Below are 15971 nucleotides of genomic sequence, written 5' to 3'. Positions count from 1 at the left end.
ATTGCATTCCCTATTCTTCAAATTCACTTTCCTCATGGCTCTTTTTTCCTATCCCTTAGTGACAGATATTCTCAAAGGCTCCAATAGTTCCTCTACACACTCTCCATTCAACCGATACAAATCTCTTTTTTTTTTCTTTTGTAAAACTGTAACTTCTCCTAAGTAGACAACGTAGAATCCCCTTTCTGTTTGTTCCCATTGTACTCTAAACATACCATCTTTCCAGACTCAAAGCTCCTTGAAAGCAGAAATCGGAAAGGCCTTCCAAAACTTTGAAGAATAAATGTATTTCTGTGGCCTGGATGACTTGTAAGTAAACGATTCAAATATATTTCTTTAGTCTTAACTTCCATCTTCTATATTGTATTTCCAACCATATACTGAATATTTCCATTTGGATATGCTCCCAATTACTTTAAAACCAATGTATTAAAAGAAAACTCCACCTCTATAAACAGCTCCATTTTCTGACATCCTCAATCTTTTTCTTTTTAATTAATTTATTTAATTTACATCCAAGTTAGTGCAACATGTAGTGCAATAATGACTTCAACAGTAGATTCCTAATGCCCCTTACGCATTTAGACCATCCCCGTACCCACAGCCCCTCCAGCAACCCTCAGTTTGTTCTCTATATTTAAGAGTCTCTTATGTTTTGTCCCCCTCCCTGTTTTTATATTATTTTTGCTTCCCTTCCCTTATGTTCACCTGTTTTGTATCTTAAATTTCTCATATGAATGAAGTCATATGATATTTGTCTTCCTCTAATTTCACTTAGCATAATACTCTCTAGTTCCATCCACGTAGTTGCAAATGGCTGACATCCTCAATCTTTTGGAGAGACCACAGTTCTTTCAATCACTGAGGTTAAAAAATCTAGAGGTCATTTTGGAGTTCTCTCTCTCCTTTACTCTTTCCGTCCAATGAAAAACAAACTCTGTCAAATAAAAATATTTTTTTCATTCTTAGTCCCTCACCTCATGCCTGGATTACAGCAACAGCTTACTTAACTCCAAACATTTTATCTTAACGTATTGTTTTTTCTCCTACCACTTTTTCTCAAACATTCAACAGTTCCTCAAATGCCTCTTCAGAGGGCCAAAAATCTCTCCCCAGTTCCAATACAACTCCTTAGTTCATCCCTTCTGACTTGGAATACTCTACTATTTTCTAACAGGTCTCATTGCTTCTAATATTGTCCCACTCCAATTCATCCTCCACATTTTATTAAGCACAAATGTAATGTCATTCTCCTGCTCTAAACCCCACAATAATTTTCCATTCTTCCATCAAACTCAGCAGGGCTACTCCTCTGTCTGGTACCTCCCTTTGGTACCTTTATCTCCTCCTCCAGGAAGCCCAGAGTGGGGGTCTCCTTTGGACTCCTAGAGTCCCAAAGCAACCTGTATAGACTCTTTTACTTATGTCAACTATTGCCTCTACCACAACTGGACAATTTTGTATTCACTGTACCTCTATCACTAAGCCCAGTCCCTAACAAAGGTCAATAATTATATTAGAAGAAGGAGGTCAAGAATGATTGTTAGTTCTATTAAGAATAACTGAAAGGAAGATGGTAGTATTCACCAAGACAAGGGAAATCAGAAGCACCAAAATAGGAAACTGGAAGATAAAACATGAAAAATTCCATGTTGGGCAGTGTTCAAAATGCTTGTGGTCATGGCAGCTCTATTCTAATAGCCAAAGAACTGGAACTTCAATTTCCATCAAAAGGGGAAAGGATAAACTGTGGAATATTCATACAATGCAGTACTACTCAACAAAAAACTACTGATCACACATTATGGATCAATCTCAGGAACACTGTTGAGCAAAACAATGTTTATCTTTCAGTGATGGTTCCATAGGTGTATACATTTGCCACAATCCATGGGCCATACACTTAACACTTACACACATCAAGTATTGTTAGCATTGTAGGATACCTAGATGGTGTCTAGTAGGCATCTGGAAACAAATGAAACTCAGAAAAATGGCATAGTGACTATTATTACTATTACTTGCCTAGTATGCTCTTTGAAAAGTCTGAGTCCACTCCACAAATCAACTTCTCAGAAGTCACATTGTGAGGGTGGGCAATAGTGATAAAGTAATTTACCTCCAAATCTTTAATAACTCATAACTTATACTTCTAAATAAGTGCTATTCTTTTCAAGGAAATCTATTTTGAAAAGTGATGAACTTATTCAAACAAAGGCAATGTTGCCTTGACTGGCTCTGAACTTCCTTCAGAGCCCTGTTACCAGAATTATGAATATCTCTTAGCAAATACTGTTAAATAGCTAATCCCAAATCTATGTCTAGTTCTTTTTCTCTTGCCTTTTTCTGCAGAGACTAAAAAAGATAAGTATCTTCACTTTTCCAGCATCCTTTATGGCAGAAGGTGGCCATATTACAGAATTCTGACAAAATGAGAGACAAGAGTTTTTTAGGGGTTCCCCAGAGTGACTCAGTCGGTTAAGCATCTGACTCTTGGTTTCAGCTCAGGTCATGATCTCACAGTTTGTGGGTTGGAGCCCCATGTCAGGCTCTGTGCTGCTGGCATGGAGACTGCTTGGGATTCTCTCTCTTCCAATAACAAATAAATACACTTAAAAAACAAAAAAAGAATTTTTTAGGTACCTCTTGGGAAGATTTTGCTTATCTGATAAAAACTGGCATATCACCAAGGTCACACCCCTCCCCCCTTCTGTTTGCCTTGAATGGGGATGTAAATGCCTAGATTTGCGGCAGTCATCTTTTTTTTAATATTTGTTTATTTTTGAGAGAAGAAGAGACAGAGCGTGAATAGGGAAGGGACAGAGAAAGAGGGAGACACAGAATCCAAAGCAGGCTCCAGGCTCTGAGCTGTCAGCACAGAGCCCGATGTGAACTGTGAGATCATGACCTCAGCCGGAAGTCCGGTGCTTAACTGACTGAGCCACCCAGCTGCCCCGGGGCAGTCATCTTGAATGCCAAGAGATTCAAATACTGACATTTTTAACCCACTGAGCAGACAGTAGCCACTTACCTCCATCTACTTAAACTACTCCCCTCATTTATTTTTAATTTTTTTATGTTTTTATTTTTGAGAGAGAGAGAAAGAGAGAGAGACAGAGTGTGAGTGGGGGAGGGGCAGCGAGAGAGAGGGAGACACAAAATGTGAAGTAGGTTCCAGGCTTCAAGCTGTCAGCACAGGGCCTGACGCAGGGCTCAAACTCACGAACCATGAGATCATGACCTGAGTTGAAGTCGGATGCTTAACCAACTGAGCTACCTAGGCACCCCAAACTACCCCCCTCATTTAAACAATAAATTTACTTACAGTCAAATGTATTCATGACAACACCTTTAAAGTGGCAAATATTGGGGCGCCTGGGTGGCTCAGTTTGGTTAGCCTCCGACCTCAGCCCAGGTCATGATCTCATGGTTTGGGCCCCACGTCAGGCTCTGTGCTGACAGCTCAGAGCCCGGATCCTGCGTTCCCTCTCTCTCTGCCCCGCTCCTGCTCATGCTCTCTTTCTCAAAATAATAAAAACACTAAAAATATCTTTAGGTGGCAAATGTTAACACTCTACAATTGAATTTTTAAATTATTTTTTAATGTTTATGTTAGAGAAAGACAGAGAGAGAGAGAGAGAGAGAGAGAGAGAGAGAGAACAAGTGGGGGAGAGGCAAAGAGAGAGGGAGACAAAGAATCTGAAGCAGGCTCCCAGCTGTTAGCACAGAGCCTGACTTGGGATGGGAACTCACGAACTGTGAGATAATAGCCTGAGCCAAAGTCAGACACTTAACCAACTGAGCAACCCAGGTGCCTCTGGATTTAATTTTTATTAAACAATTCAAAGCAACACGGAGCTAGGTTAATAAATAAAGTAACATCACCACTTTGGCCCAAAAAACAAAAATGTGACATAAAGTAACAGGAATATGTTCCCTTTAAAGACCACAAGTTGTAACCCAGTGTTGTTTTCTGGCATTACTTTTTTTTATTAGACCAAGAAAGATGAAGAATGAGACTTCTTTGTATCTCTAATGGTATAATAATAGAAGAAACGTACTCAATCAGATCTAATGAAAGATTACTTCCACAGCTCATCGACTTATTTCAAATTCTGAAGTACAATGTTTGAAAAGGAACACAAACACACCAGGTCGGGAATCTAAACTTGAAGCAAACTCAGACCTTTTGCTGAGAATAATATTCACCTTAGAAATAAGTATGAGGCCAAGGACACCAAGAATACGTGACACAAGTTGGCTCCAGGGTTAAATTCAGATGCAGAGTACATATATTAAGAATACACACATGGCACAAAAACAGACACTCAGATCAATGGAACAGAATAGGCAACCCAGAAATAGACCCAGAAACATATGGCCAACTAATCTTTGACAAAGCAGGAAAGAATAGCCAATGGAATAAAGACAGTCTCTTCAGCAAATGGTGCTGAGAAAACTGGACAGCGACATGCAGAAAAATGAACCTGGACTACTTTCTTACACCATACACAGATACAAACTCAAAATGGATGAAAGACCTAAATGTAAGACAGAAAGCCACCAAAATCCTCGAGGAGAAAGCAGGTAGAAACCTCTTTGACCTGGGCTGCAGCAACTTCTTACTCAACACGTCTCTGGAGGCAAAGGAAACCAAAGCAAAAATGAACTATCGTGACTTCTTCAAAATAAAAAACTTCTGCACAGCGAAGGAAACGATCAGCAAAACTAAAAGGCAACCAACGGAATGGGAGAAGGTATTTGCAAATGACATATCAGATAAAGGGTTAGTATCCAAGATCTATAGAGAACTTATCAAACTCAACTCCCAAAAAACAAATAATCCAGTGAAGAAATGGGCAAAAGACATGAATAGACACTTCTCTAAAGAAGACATCCAGATGGCCAATCAACACATGAAAAAATACTCAACATCACTCATCAGGGAAATACAAAATCACAATGAGATACCACCTCACACCTGTCAGAATGGCTAACATTAACAACTCAGGCAACAACAGAGGTTGACAAGGATGTGGAGAGAGAAGATCTCTTTTGCACAGCTGGTGGGAATGCACACTGGTGCAGTCATTCTGCAAAAGTATGGAGGTTCCTCAAAAAATTACAAATAGCACTACCCTACCACCCGGCAATTGCACTACTAGATATTTATCCAAGGGATACAGGTATGCTGTTTCGAAGGGACCCATGAACCCCAATTTTATAGCAGTGCTATCAACAGTAGCCAAAGAATGGAAAGAGCCCAAATGTCCACCAATGGATAAATGGATAAAGAAGATGTGTGTGTATATACACATACACACACATAATGGAGTATTACTTGGCAGTCAAAAAGAATGAAATCTTGCTATTTGCAACTACGTGGATGGAACTAGAGGGTATTATGCTAAGCAAAATTAGTCAGAGAAAGACAAATATATGACTTCACTCATATGAGGACTTTAAGATACAAAACAGATGAACATAAGGGAAGGGAAGCAAAAATAATACAAAAACAGGGAGGGGGACAAAACCATAAGAGACTCTTAAACATGAAGAACTAATGGAGGGTTGCTGGAGGGGTTGAGGGCAGGGGGATAGGCTAAATGAGTAAGGGGCTTAAGGAATCTACTCCTGAGATCATTGTTGCACCATGTGCCAACTTGGATGTAAATTATAAAAAATAAATTATAGAAAGTAAAAAAAATAAATATATGTATCTTGAAGGTGAAACCAAAAAAAACAAAAAAAAAACAAAAAAATACACACACACAGAGGCTCCTGGCTGGCTCAGTCAGTGGAGCATGCAACTCAGGTTGTGAGTTTGAGCCTGACAACGAGTGTAGATTTAAAATCTTAAAAAAAAAAAAAAAAAAGTGTGTGTGTGTGTGTGTATGTATGTGTGTGTATATGTACACACACATATATATATAAAGAACATATTATTGGGAATTACAGTTAGACATACAGACCTTGTTGGACAGAATTAAGTACAATGTATTGGTTCACTGAACATCTATTCCTATTACCCAGCACATATTCATACACCACAGGGGCTGGAAACCTAAAAACTGTGTTTCCCAGGTATCCTTTCAGTTAGGTTCCAGATGTCCTTTTGATTAGTGTTATACCTATTCAATACCTGAAGTCAAAACTGAATAAGAAGGCAAGACATAAGGTATCAATTTGCAAGCGAAAATAATGGTGAAGGCAGCATAGTTCTTACTTAGGTCAGCAGATCCTGATTTGGCAGCAGCTTCCCCAGTCTTCTCGTTTATTGTTGCATAACAAACCACCCCAAAACTTAACTGTCCTGAAACCGTAATTATTTCTCAAGACTTTCTAAGTTAGCTGCCCTCAGGAGGGCAGTCCTTCTGGTCTCACCTATGGTCACTTACACAACCCGTCCTTTGAGCGCTCAACTGGAGCTGGGCAGTCTAATATGGCCTCACTCCCACACCTGGGGCCTGTATGGGCTATCGGCTGGCCATCTCTCACCAAATGGTCTCTCAGTAATCAAGCTAGTGGGGGCTTCTGTCATGGCAGTTGGGAGTGTTCTAAGAGGGAAAAGGTGAAAGCTGCAAGGCCTCTCAAGGCTCAGACTCTGGACCTTGTACATTATTTCTGCCACAAGCTACTGGTCAGAACAAACCACAAGACCAACCCAGCTTCAGGAAATAGAGAAATAGATAAGAGAAATGGATGAGAGGAGCTGTGAATTACTGCTGCCATGTTTTTTAATCTACCATCAGTTGCGGCAGCGGCAGTGACGACTGAAAGCTTAGTCTCAGAACAGTAATTCTCAATCCCGGCTCCTGAAGAGCAGAACATGCCACCGTGGCATAAGGACTGTTTTGAGCTGAGTGCAGCTGAGAAGCAGATATAAGAAAAACTCTGCCCTGCCCCCATGTGCCTAAAAGTAGGATATAAATTTGTAAAGGTGTACCCACTATCCTCCACCAGGAAAAATAGAATCAAGAGACAACTCTAGACCCTTATGTGCCCAGAGAAGGCACCAGAAAAATCTAACAGCCTTATATCCATTAGCTCCCTCATATATTGCTTCCCCACAGTTTGCTGTCCTAAAAACTCAAAAGTCCTTGTCCTTTGTCTTCTCATTTCTCTAAAACTTTGTTGTTTTTCAAATGCTATATAAACCCAGATTCTAACTTTGTGTTATTCATCAGGGAGTGCCCCCACGTGTATGTGCAATGCACACGTTCACAAGCTTGTTTTTCTCTTGCGAATCCATCTTTTGTCAGTCTATACAGGGCCCTAGCCAATGAGCGTAAGATTGGTACAGGAAAAACAGCTTTTATTTCCCTATACTACACATAAGAATTGCCTAGTGAGCTCTTAAAAATACTGTACTATGGGGTGCCTGGGTGGCTCAGTCAGTTAAGCATCTGACTTCAGCTCAGGTCACGATCCCATGGTTTGTGAGTTCAAACCATGCATTGGGCTGTCAGCTCAGAGCCCCATTCGGATCCTGTCTCCCATTTTGCTTCTCCCCCCCCCACCCCCCTCCCACAAAAGTGCATACTCTCTTTCTCTCTCGAAAATATTTTAAAAAATACTGTACCATGGCTCCACTTCATACCAATTCGTCTCCAGAGGTGGCATGAAGGCATCACTAAAGAGCTACCCAGCTGATTCTCATGTGCAGCCAGGGTTAGGATTTACCACAGGTTTGGGAAAAACTTCAAGTATATATACAAATCACCTGGGGATCTTGTTAATATCAAATTCCAAATCAGTAAGCCTGGGGTGAGGAAAATAGCAGATTCTGCATTTCTAAACAAGCTTGCAAAAGGACAAACTTTGGCCTGTATGGTGGATTTGGCCCTCCAGCTAAGTTTTAAATTTTTAAACATTTTTTTTTAAAGTTTACTTATTTAGGGGGAGGGAGGGAGGGGGAGAGAGGGGGAGAGAGGGGGAGAGGGGGGGAGAAGGGGGGAGAGAGGGGGGAGAGAGGGGGGAGAGAGGGAGGGAGGGAGGGGAAGGGCACATGAGCGTGAAGGTAGGGGAAGAAAGGGAGAGAGAGAATCCCAAGCAAGACCCTCAGCTGTCAGTCCAGAGCCTGAGGTGGGGGGCCCTATGAACCATGAGATTATGACCTGAGCCGAAATCAAGAGTCTGACACTTAAAAGAATGAGCCACTCAGGTGGCCCAAGGAATTATTTAAAGGAAAAGAAAGAGTATGTGACAGAGACTATATGTGGCCTGGTCATTTTCTATCTGGCCTTTCACAAAATAATTTTGCCACCACGGTCCAAGATGCCTAAGCATGGTTCACAAACCACTTTTTTTTTTTTTAATTTTTTTTTATTTTTTTAATATATGAAATTTACTGTCAAATTGGTTTCCATACAACACCCAGTGCTCATCCCAAAAGGTGCCCTCCTCAATACCCATCACCCACCCTGCCCTCCCTCCCACCCCCCATCAACCCTCAGTTTGTTCTCAGTTTTTAACAGTCTCTTATGCTTTGGCTCTCTCCCACTCTAACCTTTTTTTTTTTTTTTTTCCTTCCCCTCCCCCATGGGTTTCTGTTATGTTTCTCAGGATCCACATAAGAGTGAAACCATATGGTATCTGTCTTTCTCTGTATGGCTTATTTCACTTAGCATCACACTCTCCAGTTCCATCCATGTTGCTACAAAAGGCCATATTTCATTTTTTCTCATTGCCACGTAGTATTCCATTGTGTATATAAACCACAATTTCTTTATCCATTCATCAGTTGATGGACATTTAGGCTCTTTCCATAATTTGGCTATTGTTGAGAGTGCCGCTATAAACATTGGGGTACAGGTGCCCCTATGCATCAGTACTCCTGTATCCCTTGGATAAATTCCTAGCAGTGCTATTGCTGGGTCATAGGGTAGGTCTATTTTTAATTTTCTGAGGAACCTCCACACTGCTTTCCAGAGCGGCTGCACCAATTTGCATTCCCACCAACAGTGCAAGAGGGTTCCTGTTTCTCCACATCCTCTCCAGCATCTATAGTCTCCTGATTTCTTCATTTTGGCCACTCTGACTGGCGTGAGGTGGTATCTGAGTGTGGTTTTGATTTGTATTTCCCTGATAAGGAGCGACGTTGAACATCTTTTCATGTGCCTGTTGGCCATCCGGATGTCTTCTTTAGAGAAGTGTCTATTCATGTTTTCTGCCCATTTCTTCACTGGGTTATTTGTTTTTCGGGTGTGGAGTTTGATGAGCTCTTTATAGATTTTGGATACTAGCCCTTTGTCCGATGTGTCATTTGCAAATATCTTTTCCCATTCCGTTGGTTGCCTTTTAGTTTTGTTGGTTGTTTCCTTTGCTGTGCAGAAGCTTTTTATCTTCATAAGGTCCCAGTAATTCACTTTTGCTTTTAATTCCCTTGCCTTTGGGGATGTGCCGAGTAAGAGATTGCTACGGCTGAGGTCAGAGAGGTCTTTTCCTGCTTTCTCCTCTAAGGTTTTGATGGTTTCCTGTCTCACATTCAGGTCCTTTATCCATTTTGAGTTTATTTTTGTGAATGGTGTGAGAAAGTGGTCTAGTTTCAACCTTCTGCATGTTGCTGTCCAGTTCTCCCAGCACCATTTGTTAAAGAGACTGTCTTTTTTCCATTGGATGTTCTTTCCTGCTTTGTCAAAGATGAGTTGGCCATACGTTTGTGGGTCTAGTTCTGGGGTTTCTATTCTATTCCATTGGTCTATGTGTCTGTTTTTATGCCAATACCATGCTGTCTTGATGATGACAGCTTTGTAGTAGAGGCTAAAGTCTGGGATTGTGATGCCTCCTGCTTTGGTCTTCTTCTTCAAAATTACTTTGGCTATTCGGGGCCTTTTGTGGTTCCATATGAATTTTAGGATTGCTTGTTCTAGTTTCGAGAAGAATGCTGGTGCAATTTTGATTGGGATTGCATTGAATGTGTAGATAGCTTTGGGTAGTATTGACATTTTGACAATATTTATTCTTCCAATCCATGAGCAGGGAATGTCTTTCCATTTCTTTATATCTTCTTCAATTACCTGCATAAGCTTTCTATAGTTTTCAGCATACAGATCTTTTACATCTTTGGTTAGATTTATTCCTAGGTATTTTATGCTTCTTGGTGCAATTGTGAATGGGATCAGTTTCTTCATTTGTCTTTCTGTTGCTTCATTGTTAGTGTATAAGAATGCAACTGATTTCTGCACATTGATTTTGTATCCTGCAACTTTGCTGAATTCATGTATCAGTTCTAGCAGACTTTTGGTGGAGTCTATCGGATTTTCCATGTATAATATCATGTCATCTGCAAAAAGCGAAAGCTTGACTTCATCTTTGCCAATTTTGATGCCTTTGATTTCCTTTTGTTGTCTGATTGCTGATGCTAGAACTTCCAGCACTATATTAAACAACAGCGGTGACAGTGGGCATCCCTGTCGTGTTCCTGATCTCAGGGAAAAAGCTCTCAGTTTTTCCCCGTTGAGGATGATGTTAGCTGTGGGCTTTTCATAAATGGCCTTTATGATCTTTAAGTATGTTCCTTCTATCCCGACTTTCTCAAGGGTTTTTATTAAGAAAGGGTGCTGGATTTTGTCAAAGGCCTTTTCTGCATCGATTGACAGGATCATATGGTTCTTCTCTTTTTTTTTGTTAATGTGATGTATCACGTTGATCGATTTGCGAATGTTGAACCAGCCCTGCATCCCAGGAATGAATCCCACTTGATCATGGTGAATAATTCTTTTTATATGCTGTTGAATTCGATTTGCTAGTATCTTATTAAGAATTTTTGCATCCATATTCATCAGGGATATTGGCCTGTAGTTCTCTTTTTTTACTGGGTCTCTGTCTGGTTTAGGAATCAAAGTAATACTGGCTTCATAGAATGAGTCTGGAAGTTTTCCTTCCCTTTCTATTTCTTGGAATAGCTTGAGAAGGATAGGTATTATCTCTGCTTTAAATGTCTGGTAGAACTCCCCTGGGAAGCCATCTGGTCCTGGACTCTTATTTGTTGGGAGATTTTTGATAACCGATTCAATTTCTTCGCTGGTTATGGGTCTGTTCAAGCTTTCTATTTCCTCCTGATTGAGTTTTGGAAGAGTGTGGGTGTTTAGAAATTTGTCCATTTCTTCCAGGTTGTCCAATTTGCTGGCATATAATTTTTCATAGTATTCCCTGATAATTGTTTGTATCTCTGAGGGATTGGTTGTAATCATTCCATTTTCATTCATGATTTTATCTATTTGGGTCATCTCCCTTTTCTTTTTGAGAAGCCTGGCTAGAGGTTTGTCAATTTTGTTTATTTTTTCAAAAAACCAACTCTTGGTTTCGTTGATCTGCTCTACAGTTTTTTTAGATTCTATATTGTTTATTTCTGCTCTGATCTTTATTATTTCTCTTCTTCTGCTGGGTTTAGGCTGCCTTTGCTGTTCTGCTTCTATTTCCTTTAGGTGTGCTGTTAGATTTTGTATTTGGGATTTTTCTTGTTTCTTGAGATAGGCCTGGATTGCAATGTATTTTCCTCTCAGGACTGCCTTCGCTGCATCCCAAAGCGTTTGGATTGTTGTATTTTCATTTTCGTTTGTTTCCATATATATTTTAATTTCTTCTCTAATTGCCTGGTTGACCCACTCATTCGTTAGTAGGGTGTTCTTTAACCTCCATGCTTTTGGAGGTTTTCCAGACTTTTTCCTGTGGTTGATTTCAAGCTTCATAGCATTGTGGTCTGAAAGTATGCATGGTATAATTTCAATTCTTGTAAACTTATGAAGGGCTGTTTTGTGACCCAGTATATGATCTATCTTGGAGAATGTTCCATGTGCACTCGAGAAGAAAGTATATTCTGTTGCTTTGGGATGCAGAGTTCTAAATATATCTGTCAAGTCCATCTGATCCAATGTATCATTCAGGGCCCTTGTTTCTTTATTGACTGTGTGTCTAGATGATCTATCCATTTCTGTAAGTGGGGTGTTAAAGTCCCCTGCAATGACCACATTCTTATCAATAAGGTTGCTTATGTTTATGAGTAGTTGTTTTATATATCTGGGGGCTCGGGTATTTGGCGCATAGACATTTATAATAGTTAGCTCTTCCTGGTGGATAGACCCTGTGATTATTATATAATGCCCTTCTTCATCTCTTGTTACAGCCTTTAATTTAAAGTCTAGTTTGTCTGATATAAGTATGGCTACTCCAGCTTTCTTTTGGCTTCCAGGAGCATGATAGATAGTTCTCCATCCCCTCACTCTCAATCTAAAGGTGTCCTCAGATCTAAAATGAGTCTCTTGTAGACAGCAAATAGATGGGTCTTGTTTTTTTATCCATTCTGATACCCTATGTCTTTTAGTTGGCGCATTTAATCCATTTACATTCAGTGTTATTATAGAAAGATATGGGTTTAGAGTCATTGTGATGTCTGTATATTTTATGCTTGTAGTGATGTCTCTGGTACTTTGTCTCACAGGATCCCCCTTAGGATCTCTTGTAGGGCTGGTTTCGTGGTGACAAATTCCTTCAGTTTTTGTTTGTTTGGGAAGACCTTTATCTCTCCTTCTATTCTAAATGACAGACTTGCTGGATAAAGGATTCTCGGCTGCATATTTTTTCTGTTTAGCACACTGTAGATATCGTGCCAAGCCTTTCTGGCCCGCCAAGTTTCAAAGGAGAGATCAGTCACGAGTCTTATAGGTCTCCCTTTATATGTGAGGGCACGTTTATCCCTTGCTGCTTTCAGAATTTTCTCTTTATCCTTGTATTTTGCCAGTTTCACTATGATATGTCGTGCAGAAGATCGATTCAAGTTACGTCTGAAGGGAGTTCTCTGTGCCTCTTGGATTTCAATGCCTTTTTCCTTCCCCAGTTCAGGGAAGTTCTCAGCTATAATTTGTTCAAGTACCCCTTCGGCACCTTTCCCTCTCTCTTCCTCCTCTGGGATACCAATTATGCGTATATTATTTTTTTTTAGTGTATCACTTAGTTCTCTAATTTTCCCCTCATACTCCTGGATTTTTTTATCTCTCTTTCTTTCAGCTTCCTCTTTCTCCATAACTTTATCTTCTAGTTCACCTATTCTCTCCTCTGCCTCTTCAAGCCGAGCCATCGTGGTTTCCATTTTGTTTTGCATTTCGTTTAAAGCGTTTTTCAGCTCCTCGTGACTGTTCCTTAGTCCCTCGATCTTTGTGGCAAGAGATTCTCTGCTGTCCTGTATACTGTTTTCAAGCCCAGCGATTAATTTTATGACTATTATTCTAAATTCACTTTCTGTTATATTATTTAAATCCTTTTTGATCAGTTCATTAGCTGTTGTTATTTCCTGGAGATTCTTCTGAGGGGAATTCTTCCGTTTGGTCATTTTGGAGAGTCCCTGGCGTGGTGAGGACCTGCAGGGCACTTCCCCTGTGCTGTGGTGTATAACTGGAGTTAGTGGGCGGGGCCGCAGTCCGACCCGATGTCTGCCCCCAGCCCACTGCTGGGGCCACAGTCAGACTGGTGTGTGCCTTCTCTTCCCCTCTCCTAGGGGCGGGATTCACTGTGGGGTGGCGTGTCCCGTCTGGGCTACTTGCACACTGCCAGGCTTGTGTTGCTGGGGATCTGGCGTATTAGCTGGGGTGGGTAGGCAAGGTGCACGGGGGCTGGAGGGGCAGGCTTAGCTCGCTTCTCCTTAGGTGATCCACTTCAGGAGGAGCCCTGTGGCAGCGGGAGGGAGTCAGATCCGCTGCCGGAGGTTTGGCTCCGCAGAAGCACAGAGTTGGGTGCGCGGAGCGAGCAAGTTCCCTGGCAGGAACTGGTTCCCTTTGGGATTTTGGCTGGGGGATGGGCGGGGGAGATGGCGCTGGCGCCTTTGTTCCCCGCCAAGCTGAGCTCTGCCGTCCGGGGGCTCAGCAGCTCTCCCTCCCTTTGTCCTCCAGCCTTCCCGCTTTCCGAGCAGAGCTGTTAACTTATGACCTCCCAGACGCTAAGTCGCGCTTGCTGTCGGAACACAGTCTGTCCGGCCCCTCCGCTTTTGCCAGCCAGACTCGGGGGCTCTGCTTGGCCGGCGAGCCGCCCCTCCGCCCCGGCTCCCTCCCGCCAGTCCGTGGAGCGCGCACCGCCTCGCCGCCCTTCCTACCCTCTTCCGTGGGCCTCTAGTCTGCGCTTGACTCCGGAGACTCCCTTCTGCTAATCCTCTGGCGGTTTTCTGGGTTCTTTAGGCAGGTGTAGGTGGAATCTAAGTGATCGGCAGGACGCGCTGTGAGCCCCGCGTCCTCCTACGCCGCCATCTTCCGGAACCTTCCCACAAACCACTTTCAATAGCAAGGAGCTAGAACCTGACCACCCCCCCCAACAATATTTCTACTTCAATTAGAATGGTTATGTACAGGGGCATCTGGATGGCTCAGTCAGTTAAGCATCCGACTTTGGCTCAGGTCATGATCTCACGGTCTGTGGGTTCGAGCCCCGCATCAGGCTCTCTGCTATCAGTGCAGAGCCTGCCTGGGAAATTTCTCTCTCTCCCTCTCTGCCCTTCCGCCATTCACACATTCTGTCTCAAAATAAACTTAAAAAAAGGTTATGTACAAGTTAATCCTATTTAACTAGGACTAACAAAAATTCAGATTTGTAACAAAGAATTTAAACACAAAAATTTAACTAGGGCTGACAGTAAGCATTCCTCACTGACCCCCAGCATCCATGCCCTTTTCTCCCTCTCGTAACAGTGTCCTGGAATTTCTAGCCATTTGGTTGGGGGAGGCACCCAAGCTCCGGACTAGCTTAAGCTAACCTACACACCCCACTCTCTGCCAATTTCAAAGGATTCAAGGATGGGCATGTATCTCAAATCAGGCCAAGTTGGTCCAGTGAAATTCAATTTCAAGACTTGGTTTGAATACTGGAGAACTTTTTCTGCTGGATGTGAACCTAAAAGTATATAGTCCCAAGAGCTGTTAACAGCCATTTTGAGATATGAGAATGAGACAGCATGCTGAGAGAATAAAGCTAACACTTAGGAAGCAGAGCCAAGCCATGAAGAAAAATGGAATCCTGGTGACAATCTGAAACACCAAATCTTGTTTCACCAGTCCTGCTTCTGGACTTTTTTAACTGCAAAAACCAATAAATTCCCCTAATCACTGAGATTGGTTAGAGTACAGTTTTCTGTTAGTACAAAATTTTTTTTTTTTTACAAAAATGCTTTTAGATGGAGTACTTCATCACACATTATATGACAAAGTACATTTGTCTTTAGGGGGAGTTTTGTGTTAAATTTCTTAAAATGCAACAACAAGAAGGAAAAACATGATAAATGTCTCCAATTGCAAATGTTAGAGATATTTACAAGCTTAGGTTCTTTAGTGCTACCCATTCACATCGGTGCAAAAGATGGAAAAGATGACTTAATAAATCACTTACCTTAAGTAAATTCGGAAAACAAAAACAACATGATAAAATGGATGGTGTGAGGGGAGAGCGGAATGGGAGGAGAGGGGTATTAGAGGCATATACCATCTCATAAAGACATGCCCGCCATTTAGCTCTGCTGTTTTGGTCCTTCCGCCAATAACCAGGAATTTGTGAAAGCAGTCTAATGCACTCAAAGTGGGAAGATCTCATGAATACCTGAGTCACTACTGGCCATATAATTGTTATAGTTCAATTTTTTAACATGATCCCATAACTTTTAAATAGAAAAAAGTATTATCTATGTATTAGCTGGCATAATGATGAATTGTCTTGTGAGTTGTTTTTAACAGTGCAACTTGGGTATAAGTACAAGTCGGCACTAATGTCTATGTTATTAAAGATTTTCATGAATAAATTGAGTAGAAATGGCCTAATGTTCAAATGGAGACAGCATGTGTCCAAGGATACATAAAGTCATTCCACTTAAAAATAAATGTTTTTAGGGGAGAGGGGATTTTGACAAACACTTGCATGACCAAATTATTTTCTTAAAACCTATCCTGAGTTAACAGATGGTAAATTAAACAGGGAAAATAATTGAACAACCAACT

At 41.3% G+C, this 15971-nt stretch overlaps 1 protein-coding gene across 2 annotated transcripts in view; it reads right to left on the bottom strand.

Moving 5' to 3' along the window:
- PARL (presenilin associated rhomboid like) overlaps positions 1–15971 on the bottom strand; it is a 57062-nt gene that overhangs the window by 38648 nt on the left and 2443 nt on the right. The window lies entirely within an intron of this gene.

This window comes from Panthera onca, chromosome C2 (genome assembly GCF_046562875.1).
Source record: "Panthera onca isolate mPanOnc1 chromosome C2, mPanOnc1 haplotype 2, whole genome shotgun sequence".
Lineage (NCBI taxonomy): Eukaryota > Metazoa > Chordata > Mammalia > Carnivora > Felidae > Panthera > Panthera onca.
The sequence above is the reverse complement of the archived record's forward strand: the minus strand, read 5'-3'. Positions and strand labels throughout refer to the sequence as shown.